This window comes from Crocuta crocuta, unplaced genomic scaffold (assembly GCF_008692635.1).
Source record: "Crocuta crocuta isolate KB4526 unplaced genomic scaffold, BGI_CrCroc_1.0 scaffold289, whole genome shotgun sequence".
Lineage (NCBI taxonomy): Eukaryota > Metazoa > Chordata > Mammalia > Carnivora > Hyaenidae > Crocuta > Crocuta crocuta.
The window spans coordinates 663,593-673,190 of NW_027533264.1; positions in this window are offsets into that span (position 1 = coordinate 663,593).

The window sequence follows — 9,598 nt, forward strand, 5'->3', positions numbered from 1 at the left end:
TGTACAAGTGTAGGAGGGGCAGAGAGACAGGGAGACAGGGGATATGAAGCAGGCTCTGTGCTGGCAGCAGAGAGCCTGATGTGGGGCTTGAACTCATGAACTGTGAGATCATGACCTGAGCTGAAGTCAGATGCATAACTGACTGAGTCACCCAGGCGCCCCATCTTTACTATTTTATGCTGTGCAACAACCATCCATCTCCAGCATGCCTTTTATCTTGTAAAACTGAAATTCTGTCCCTATTAAACAGTAACTTCCCATTCCTCCTCCCCCCAGCCCTTGGTAACCACCATTTCACTTTCTGTATTCATCGTTTTTTACTACTTTAAGTATCGCCTATAAGTAGAATCATACATTGTCTTTTTCTGAGTGATTTATGTCGCTTCACATGTCCTTGGGTTTCATCCAAGTTGTAGCATGTGTCAGAATTTCCTTCATTTTAGGGGTGCCCGGGTGACTCAGTCGGTGAGGCGTCTGACTCTTGGTTTCACCTCAGGTCATGATCTCACAGTTCATGAGTTCAGAGCTTGGAATTTCTCTCTCCTGTCTGTCTGCTCCTCCCCAGCTTGCTCTCTCTCTCTTAAACAAAATAAATATATAAACATTAAAAAAAAAAACTAAAAAAATTCCTTCGTTTTGTAAATAATATCCATTGTAAGTGATATTCCATCCGCATTTTGCTTACCCATTCATCCATCTATGGACATTTGGGTTGCTTCCAAGTTTTAGCTGTTACGAATGATGCTGCTATGAACGAAGGTATATAAATATCTCTTTGAGACCCTGCTTTCAATTATTTTGGGTATATAACCGGAAGTAGAATTACTGGATCATATGGTAATCCTATTTTTAATTTTCTGAGGAAGCACCATGTTGTTTTCCATAGCAGCAGCGCCATTTTACATTCCTACCAACACTGCACAAGAGTTCCAATTTCTCCACATTGTCACCAACATTTGTCATTTTCTGTTCCCCTTCCTTCCTTCCTTCCTTCCTTCCAGAAACCAACCTAATCGGTGTAAGCTGGTATTTCATTGTAGTTTTGATTTGTATTTCCCTAATGATGAGTAATGTTGGTCATGTTTTCCTGTGTTTATTGGCCATTTGTAGATCTTTGAAGAAAAGTTAAGTCAAGTCCTTTACTCATTTTTAAATTGGGTTGTTTTGTTGTCTCTATTTATTTTTCCTTTCCTTTCCTTTCCTTTCCTTTCCTTTCCTTTCCTTTCCTTTCCTTTTTCTTGAGAGAAAGAGCATGAAAGCTAGGGAGAGGGATGGAGGCAGAGAGAGAGAATCTTAAGCAGGTTTGGAGCTGGACCTGTGCGGAGCTTGATCCCATGACCCTGGGATCATGACCTGAGCCAAAATCAAGAGATGGATGCTCAACTAACTGAGTCAGCCAGGTGCCCCTCTATCTTTTTTAATGGGCTTCAAAAGTTTGTTTTTCAAGGAATTTAATTTTATCCAAGTTGTGAAATGTATGGATATTTATGTTTGTAGTAGTATTCATTTGCTATCCTTTTATGTCTTAGGGTCTGTAATGATATCCTCTAATTCCTATTATTTATAATTTATATTTTTCCTTTTTTTCTTGGTCAGCATGGCTGGAAGTTTGTTGTTTTATTGATTTTTTCCCCAAGGAATGAATGTTTGGTTTCACTATATTTCTCTATTTTTTATACTCAATTTTATTGATTTCTGTTCTATCTTTATTATTTCTTTCTTTCTGCCTGCTTTGGTTCTAATTTGCTCTTCTTTTTCTAGGGGTTTTTTTTTTTTTCTTTAGTAAAATCTATGCCCAACAAGGGGCTTGAACTCATGGCCCTGAGATCGAGTCACATGCTCCACCAGCTGAGAAAGTCAGGTGCCCCTCTCTAGTTTTTTAAGGTAGAAGCTGAAATTACCGAGTTGAGATCTTTCTTATTTTCTTACCTAAGTATTTAATACTATTTCCCTCTAAGCACTGCTTAATTGCATCTCACAAATTTTGATCTGTTTTCATCTTCAGTTTAAAATATTTTCTAATTTCCCTGTGACTTCATCTTTGATCCATGGGTTATTTAGAAGTGACTTGCTTAGTTTCCAAATAGTTAGGTTTTTTTTCCCAGATGTCTTTCTGTTACTGATTTCTTTTGTTTTTTTTTAATTTTTAAAGTTTATTTTATTTTATTTTGAGAGAGACAGAGAGAGCGTGAGTCGGGGAGGGGCAGAGAGAGAGGGAGACAAAGAATCCAAAGCAGGTTCCGCACTGTCAGGTTGGAGCCAGATGTGGGGCTCGAACTCACGAAACTGTGAGATCATGACGTGAGGCAAAGTCAGACGCTTAACCAACTGAGCCACCCAGGTGCCCCCCATTACTGATTTTTAATTTAATTCTGTGATAGACATAGATTATACTTCCTATGACTTCAGTTCTTTCACATTTGTTAAGATTTATTTTATAGCCCAGAACATAGTCTATTTTGGTAATGGGTATAGTTGAAGAGAATGCGTATTTTGCTGTTATTAGTTGGAATGCTCTACAAACATAAATTAGGTCAAGTAGGTTGATAGTGCTCTTCAGGTGTTCTATATCCTTAATAATTTTCTGCCTACTTGTTCTATGGTTAATTGATAGAGTGGTTGTAGTTTCCTACTGCAATTGTGGATTTATCTATTTTTCCTTTCCATTCCATCAGTTTTTGTTTCACACATTTGAAATTCTGGGTTTTTTTAAAAATTCTGGTTAAAGTTTATTTATTTTTGAGAGAGACAGAACACAAGCAGGGGAGGGGCAGAGAGAGAGACAGAATCTGAGGCAGGGTCAAGGCTCCGAGCTGTCAGCTCAGAGCCCCACATGGGGCTCGAACTCAAGAACCGTGAGATCATGACCTGAGCCAAAGTCAGATGCTCAACTGACTGAGCCACCCAGGCACTCCTGAAATTGTGTTTAAAAGTTACATATGATCTACTTTCTGAAAAATAGGTAAATTAGTGTTCACATATAAATCAATTGGCAGGAATATATTCTAAATGATTAACAGTGATTACTGGGGGTGGGGGGTCCTGGGGGCTTTTATTCTCTGTATTAGATAGTTCTACAATTTTAAGTGTTTTACATACACAGTTCTATTTTTTTAATTTTTTTTATGTTTTATTTATTTCTAGGAGAGAGAGAGACAGCGTGAGCAGGNCTCAGTAGGTTATGCATCCAACTCTTGATTTCAGCTGGCATCAGGATCTCACAGCTGGTGAGTTCGAGCCCTACATTGAGCTATGTGCTGACAGTGAGGAGCCTGCTTGGGATTCTCTCTCCCTCTTTCTCTGCCCCTCCTCTGCTCACGTGCTCTCTCTCTCTCTCACTCTCTCTGTCTCTCTCTCAAAAAGAAACTTTCAAACAAAAGAAAAAAGAAAATATGAAGAGGTGGTTTAAAGAAAGTTGGTTGCATGCCTATGAATGTGTTCTCCCCACCTGGACAGTGGTCTCTGGACCATCTTGGAGAAGAGTCAGCTGGGCTCTCTCTGCCCCATTCCTGTCAAGCTCCCCCACCATGGCCAACACCTCCTGCTTCTGCTTCCTTACCAGCTCTTCCTTACCTCCTGTCATCTGGCTCTGGGCCCAGGTGCCTGGGAAAGAAACAACTCTCTGAGGTCACCATGTGGCCTGCCAACCCAGCAGGCTTTCTGCCATGTTTGACTTTGCTGAGCAAATGCACCCACTTTATCTTCAGGGTATTTCTTGAATATATTCCTTTTCTTCTTTCCTTCCTTCCTTCCTTCCTTCCTTCCTTCCTTCCTTCCTTTCTTTCTTTCTTTCTTTCTTTCTTTCTTTCTTTTTTTCTAAGTAACTTCTACACCCAACATAAAGCTCAGACCCTGAGATCAAGAGCTGCACACTCTACCAACTGAGCCAGCCAGACACCCCTGAATATATTCATTTTCTAGACCTTTATTCCCTCAAGACATTCCCCATTTCTTATCACTGGGCCAGCTCTTCCTTTTCCTTTAGGAATCAGAGCAATTGTCTCTGCCTCCAGGAAGCCATACCTAATTCCAGCTCTGCTCTGCTCCCACCACTCTGTGCAAATACTCATCACTCATGTTCAATGCCATGTTCCCACCCTGACTGCAGGGCCTGTGAGGGTGGAGGTTATGTCTGCTTGCCTCTGCTATTGGCTCATCGACCTTCAGATTCCCAACTTGGCCCCCTGCAGCCAATCCCTCTTGTATATAGCTTGCAGGTGCCTCACTTTAATTATGTCACTCCCCAGTTCAAGAACCTGCAAGGGACTCCCTAGTGTCTACTGAATCAAGTCCAAAGTCTTCCTCTTGGGTATATTTAATTACATCAAAATTAAAGATTTGATCAATAAGGTAAAAAAATTTAAGACAGAGATGACAAAATAGAGACTATTTTAGCAAGATCTAAAACCAACAAAGGATAGAACCTTCCAGAATGTCTTGCAGATCAACATCCAAAAAAGCATCAACCTCAATAGAAATATGACCAAATGATATGAAAAAAATGTTTCTGTAATGGGATATCATTTTGTTAAGTTTAAAAAAAATTATTTATTTTTTGAGAGACAGAGCACGAGCAGGGAAGGGGCAGAGAGAGGGAGACACAGAATCCGAAACAGGCTCCAGGCTCTGAGCTGTCTGCCCAGAGCCCAATGCAGGGGTCAGACTCATGAACCGTGAGATCATGACCTGAGCCAAACAAAGTCGGACACTTAACTGACTGAACCACCCAGGTGCCCCTGATAGGAAATCTTTTTTTTTTTTTAAGTTTATTTATTTGAGAGAGAGAGCATGCAAGAGCAGGGGAGGGGCAAGAGAGGAGAAAGAGAATCCCAAGCAGGCTCCAAGCTGTCAGTGTGGAGCCTCATGAGGGCCTTAAACTCACCAACCATGACATCATGACCTGAGTGGAAAGCAAGAGTTGGACATTTAACCAACTGAGCCACCCAGGTGCCCCCTATAATAGGAAATCTTAAAGGCTTATCAGCAAATGCAGAGATACTCAAACTCTTTAGTGATCAGAGAAATGCAAACAAGCAAGCAAGCAAACAAACCCAAAATACAGAAAACGATGAGGTAATTAATTCCTCAGACTAGCAAAAATCAAAAGGTCTGAATAATGTCAGTAGTTTGAGGACATAGGAACCTCGTGGGCGGCCTCGTGGGCTGTGGGAGAGCTGAATAGTGCGGACAATGCGGAGAGGAATATAGCCATGTTTGATCAAGACAGACGTATTTATACCCTATGACCTAGCAAATCCATTCCTGGCCCCTGGGCACATAACTCAAAGAGGTTCTCACCAGAACCAGAAGGGGACTGAGGACTCTGCAAGTCATCGGTAGGTGGGGATTAGGGTGCAGCAAGGTGTCCCTCCCTGGGAGACTGAAGAAGCCAAAGGCAAGGGTGCCCCACAGAGCGCCACACAGGAGCTAAGGCAACTCAGCGTGCAGAGAGCAACCTTTGGATCCTAAAACCATAGCGTGGGGCAGAAAGAGCACCAACAGAGCCAGGACTAGAACACGATGCTGATAGTGTATAGAAACAGCGACACACACACGCGCACACACACACACCCCAAACCAACCACAAACAGACACCTTGAGAAATTCATTATAGATTGGATATTTGATAATATCAGGTATCATTGCTCATTTTGTTGGGTGCGATGGTGGCCTGCAGCTGGTAAGGAAATGTTCAGGGTCAGTGGGAGGGTGCCCAGCTGAAGGGTACGGCGGTGCAATGGCACGGCATCTGAGATTCATTTGGAAACATTTCAGAAAGGTGAAACAAACAAATGTGTTTTAGGCAAAGACGAAAGCAAGATTTCAAGACAAAGTTTTGATAATTTTTGAGTCTGGGAGATAAACATACGGGGGTTTGTTGCACTATTGTGTCTACTTTTCCGTGTGAATTAAAAACACCATAATAAAACGTGAAACAGCCTCAATAACATGTGTTCGAGAACGTGGTCACACAAAAGGATATGCGTTAAACGTTAGAGTGGCTGCCTACGGAGGGAGAGGGATGAGGAGTAGGGGACGGAGACAAAAAGGAAGGAAGGGCGAAGGAAGGAAAGAAGGGAAGAAAGAAGAATGGTCAGTGATAATCTATCCTGAACTGAGGATGATGAATTTAACCCTTTGCACCAGAAGCCCAGGGGAAGGAGGGAAAATATCCCCTATAACTCTACCACTGTGGTGTTTTCATATTTCCCGTCTAAGCCTCTAAACTTCATTCCTGTGCACACTTTCCTTTTCTGCATGGCTGTCACCTTGACGGTCACAGCACTTCATGCTTTGCTTAAGAAACAGGAATAAGCATTTTGCTTACTAAATGCCAGCACCTGAGGGGCACCTGGGGTCTCAGTTGGTTGCGCGTCCAACTTCAGCTCAGGTCATGATCTCGCTGTTTGTGGGCTCGAGCCCCATGTCAGGCTCTGTGCTGACAGCTCAGAGCCTGGAGCCTGCTTCTGATTCCGCGTCTCCCTCTCTCTGCCCCGCCCCCACTTGTGCACTGTCTCTGTCTCTCTCTCAAAAGTAAATAAACATTAAAATAAAATAAAATAAATGCCAACACTGGGCTAGGACCTCGATGTGGGTGATCTCAATTTATTCTCTCAATAATACTGTTAGGTCAGTATCATTACCATCATTTTACAGATAGAGATGACATTTTCTGTCCTTCTCCTAGTAAATCACAAAGCTGGAATTCCAAACTCACTGGCCTTGGAGGCCCAGGATCATGTGATTACACCAAGCTGATCCAGCAGCTGCTTCATCGTCATTATTATTATGTGGGTTTTTCTTTTTCCTAAGTAGGCTCTTGAACCAACAACTCCAAGATCAAGAGTTGCGTGCTCTACCGACCCAGCTAGTCAGGTGCCCCTCATCATTAATTTTTTTAACGTGTATTTATTTTTGAGAGAGAGAGAGACAGCGGGAGCGGGAGAGGGGCAGAGAGAGAGGGAGACACAAAATTGGAAGCAGGCTCCAGGCTCTAAACTGTCAGCACAGAGCTTGATATGGGACTCGAACCCAAGAATCATGAGATCACAACCTGAGAGGAAGTCAGATGCTCAACCTACTGATACGTCTACCTATCGGTCTACTATATTGAGGTGGGCTGATTTGCTATAATTTACTAACCACTCCCTTATTACAGAGTATTTGGCCTCTTTCTAGTTTTTTTTTTTTTGTTACCATAGATAGGCCTATAACAAAATAGCACCCAGGGTTACCTAGGTGACTCAGTTAGTTAAGCGACTGTCTCTTGATTTATGCTCAGGTCATAATTCCAGGGTCGTGGGATGCTGAGCATGGACCTTGCTTAAGATTCTCTCTCTCCCTCTGTCCCCTCTCCTCTGCTCTCTCCTCTCTCTCTCTCAAAAAAAAAAAAAACTTCATGTATAAGAGTACCTAGTTAGCTCAGTCAGTGGAGCCTGTAACTCTTGACCTTGGGGTCCTGAGTTCGAGCCCCATGTGTAGAGTTTACTTAAAATTTTAAAAATATTTGGGGCGCCTGGGTGGCTTAGTCGGTTAAGCGTCCGACTTTCGCTTAGGTCATGATCTCGCGGTTTGTGGGTTCGAGCCCCGCGTCGGGCTCTGTGCTGACTGCCAGCTCAGAGCCTGGAGCCTGTTTCAGTCTGTGACTCCCTCTCTCTCTGACCCTCCCCTGCNTCTTCAGGTATATAGCTTTTGGATTCTGTTGAATTATTCTCATGCCTTGAGGGGTGTTACTTTGTGTTCACACTGAAGTGTGGACCTCATTTCGGCAACTAATTCATAGTAAGGTCGTCTTCAAGAAAGGGTTGGGTGGGTGAGCAGGGTTTAAAACTGTAGAGATTTTGAGGAAGTGTGTATGGATTGGGGGGTTGGAGGGGAGCAGGACAGCTCTTAGAGGAAATGTGGGCGGTCGAGAGAGTGGGAGGCGGCGTCTATTGGGGGCGGCAGGAAACGCAAGGGGCGTAAGGCCTCAGGACAGGCAGGAAGTCCATGGGATTGATGACTGTGGCTTTCACACTTCCCTAATGCCTTCCCTGCTCAAGGTGGCCAGTGGGGTTCTGTGAGCCCTGAGGACCGGGCCAGCTGCTGTGGGGACGTGGAGCCGCTGTTCGTAGGAGGTGGACAGCCAGGACGGCTCTCCCCGGGGCCACGGTAGCTCTCCGGCCCTTTGGCGGCTGTCCTAAGCGGCCTGGGAGGGGTCAGCTGGGGCTAGACAGCAAGTAAATATAGACGCAGGGAAGGAAGCCAGGCGGCCCAGCCCTGCGCTGACCTTTTGTTGGAAGGCTGAGAAGCGTGGGGAGGGTTTATGTGCTGGCATCCTCCTCTCCGGGGCGGGGGGCGGGGGGGTGTGAGTGATGTGTGGCCCAGAAGCCCCTCAGATCTGCTGGTCTTCCGCGGGGACCAGAGTGAGGGCTAGTGGCAATAGCTGGTGAAGAGATGCTGTGACTGTGTAACTGAGACCAAGCCACATTCCCTCTCTGGCGGGGCGCCTCCAAGGGGCTGCCCACCTTGATGAGTGCAGGCAAAGGGGCTGGTTGGCCTGAAGGGATGTGGGGCCCATGGTACGGGGTGGGGGGCAGGGAGCGAGGCCTCCTTCCAGCCCCTCTCCCTACTGGGTCTTGCTCATTCTGAAGAAGGATGTCTAGAGCGTATATGTGTTTTCCCCGGCTCTCCCACTCTCTCACTGGCGTCTGGCCTTCACCCTAAGACTCAGGGCCACCAGTTGCATTGTTCCCCCCAGGGCACACCCTGCCATCCCCCCGCCCAGCCTGGCCTACACCCCGGGTTACAGCTCTGGCCCCAGCATGCATACGATGTCTGCCGGGGCAGGCCAAGACCCCCTGGACCCCTGACTCTGGGAGGGAAATTCCAGCAAGGCAGTCAGTCCACTGCAGACGCGTTTATTGGCAAAACTTATTCCCAAGCATCAAGGGGAAGCGTGCAGCAGAATGGGTGACTTTCTTTTCACTTTCCTTAGCAGTGTTCAAGGAGCAGAAGGAGGGAGAGGGCAGGGACACCCCAGAGAGGATGGCAATTCCAGCAGCTGACGTCGATTGAGCGTTTCCTCTGAGGCCTGGGCCCAGGCTGTGCTAAGCAAGCGCTTTGCACATACTGTCTCATTTAATCCTTACAGCAATCCTACAAGGTAGGTACCATTACCATCCCCATTTTACAGATGAGGAAGCTGAGGCATAGAATGGCGAAGGGGTGAGAGGCAGCCGTCAGCCTTCAACGATGCGCCCAAGAGCCTCCCATCAGGTGCCCAAGCCACCTGATTCTCCGTTTCAACCATTTCTCACCGCTTCCAGCTCTTTCCACTCTTTTTATACTTTTGTTTTGTAAAAAAAAAAAAAAAAAATAGACGATGCCCATATTCTGCAGAGCCCACTGTCTCTTACCCCTATTGGTCAAATCTGGGTTCTCCCCAAGATTCAGCTGGGGGTGAGGCTGTGGGCAGTGCGCCTCTAACGGGAGGCCTGGGCATTCGTGGGAAGCCAAAGCACAGTGAAAGCTCTTAGAAAACACACAAACAATAAATTACAAACCTCCCTCCCTTCCCCACATCTCATCTCACCCCACCCCCATCCAAACCAAGCAA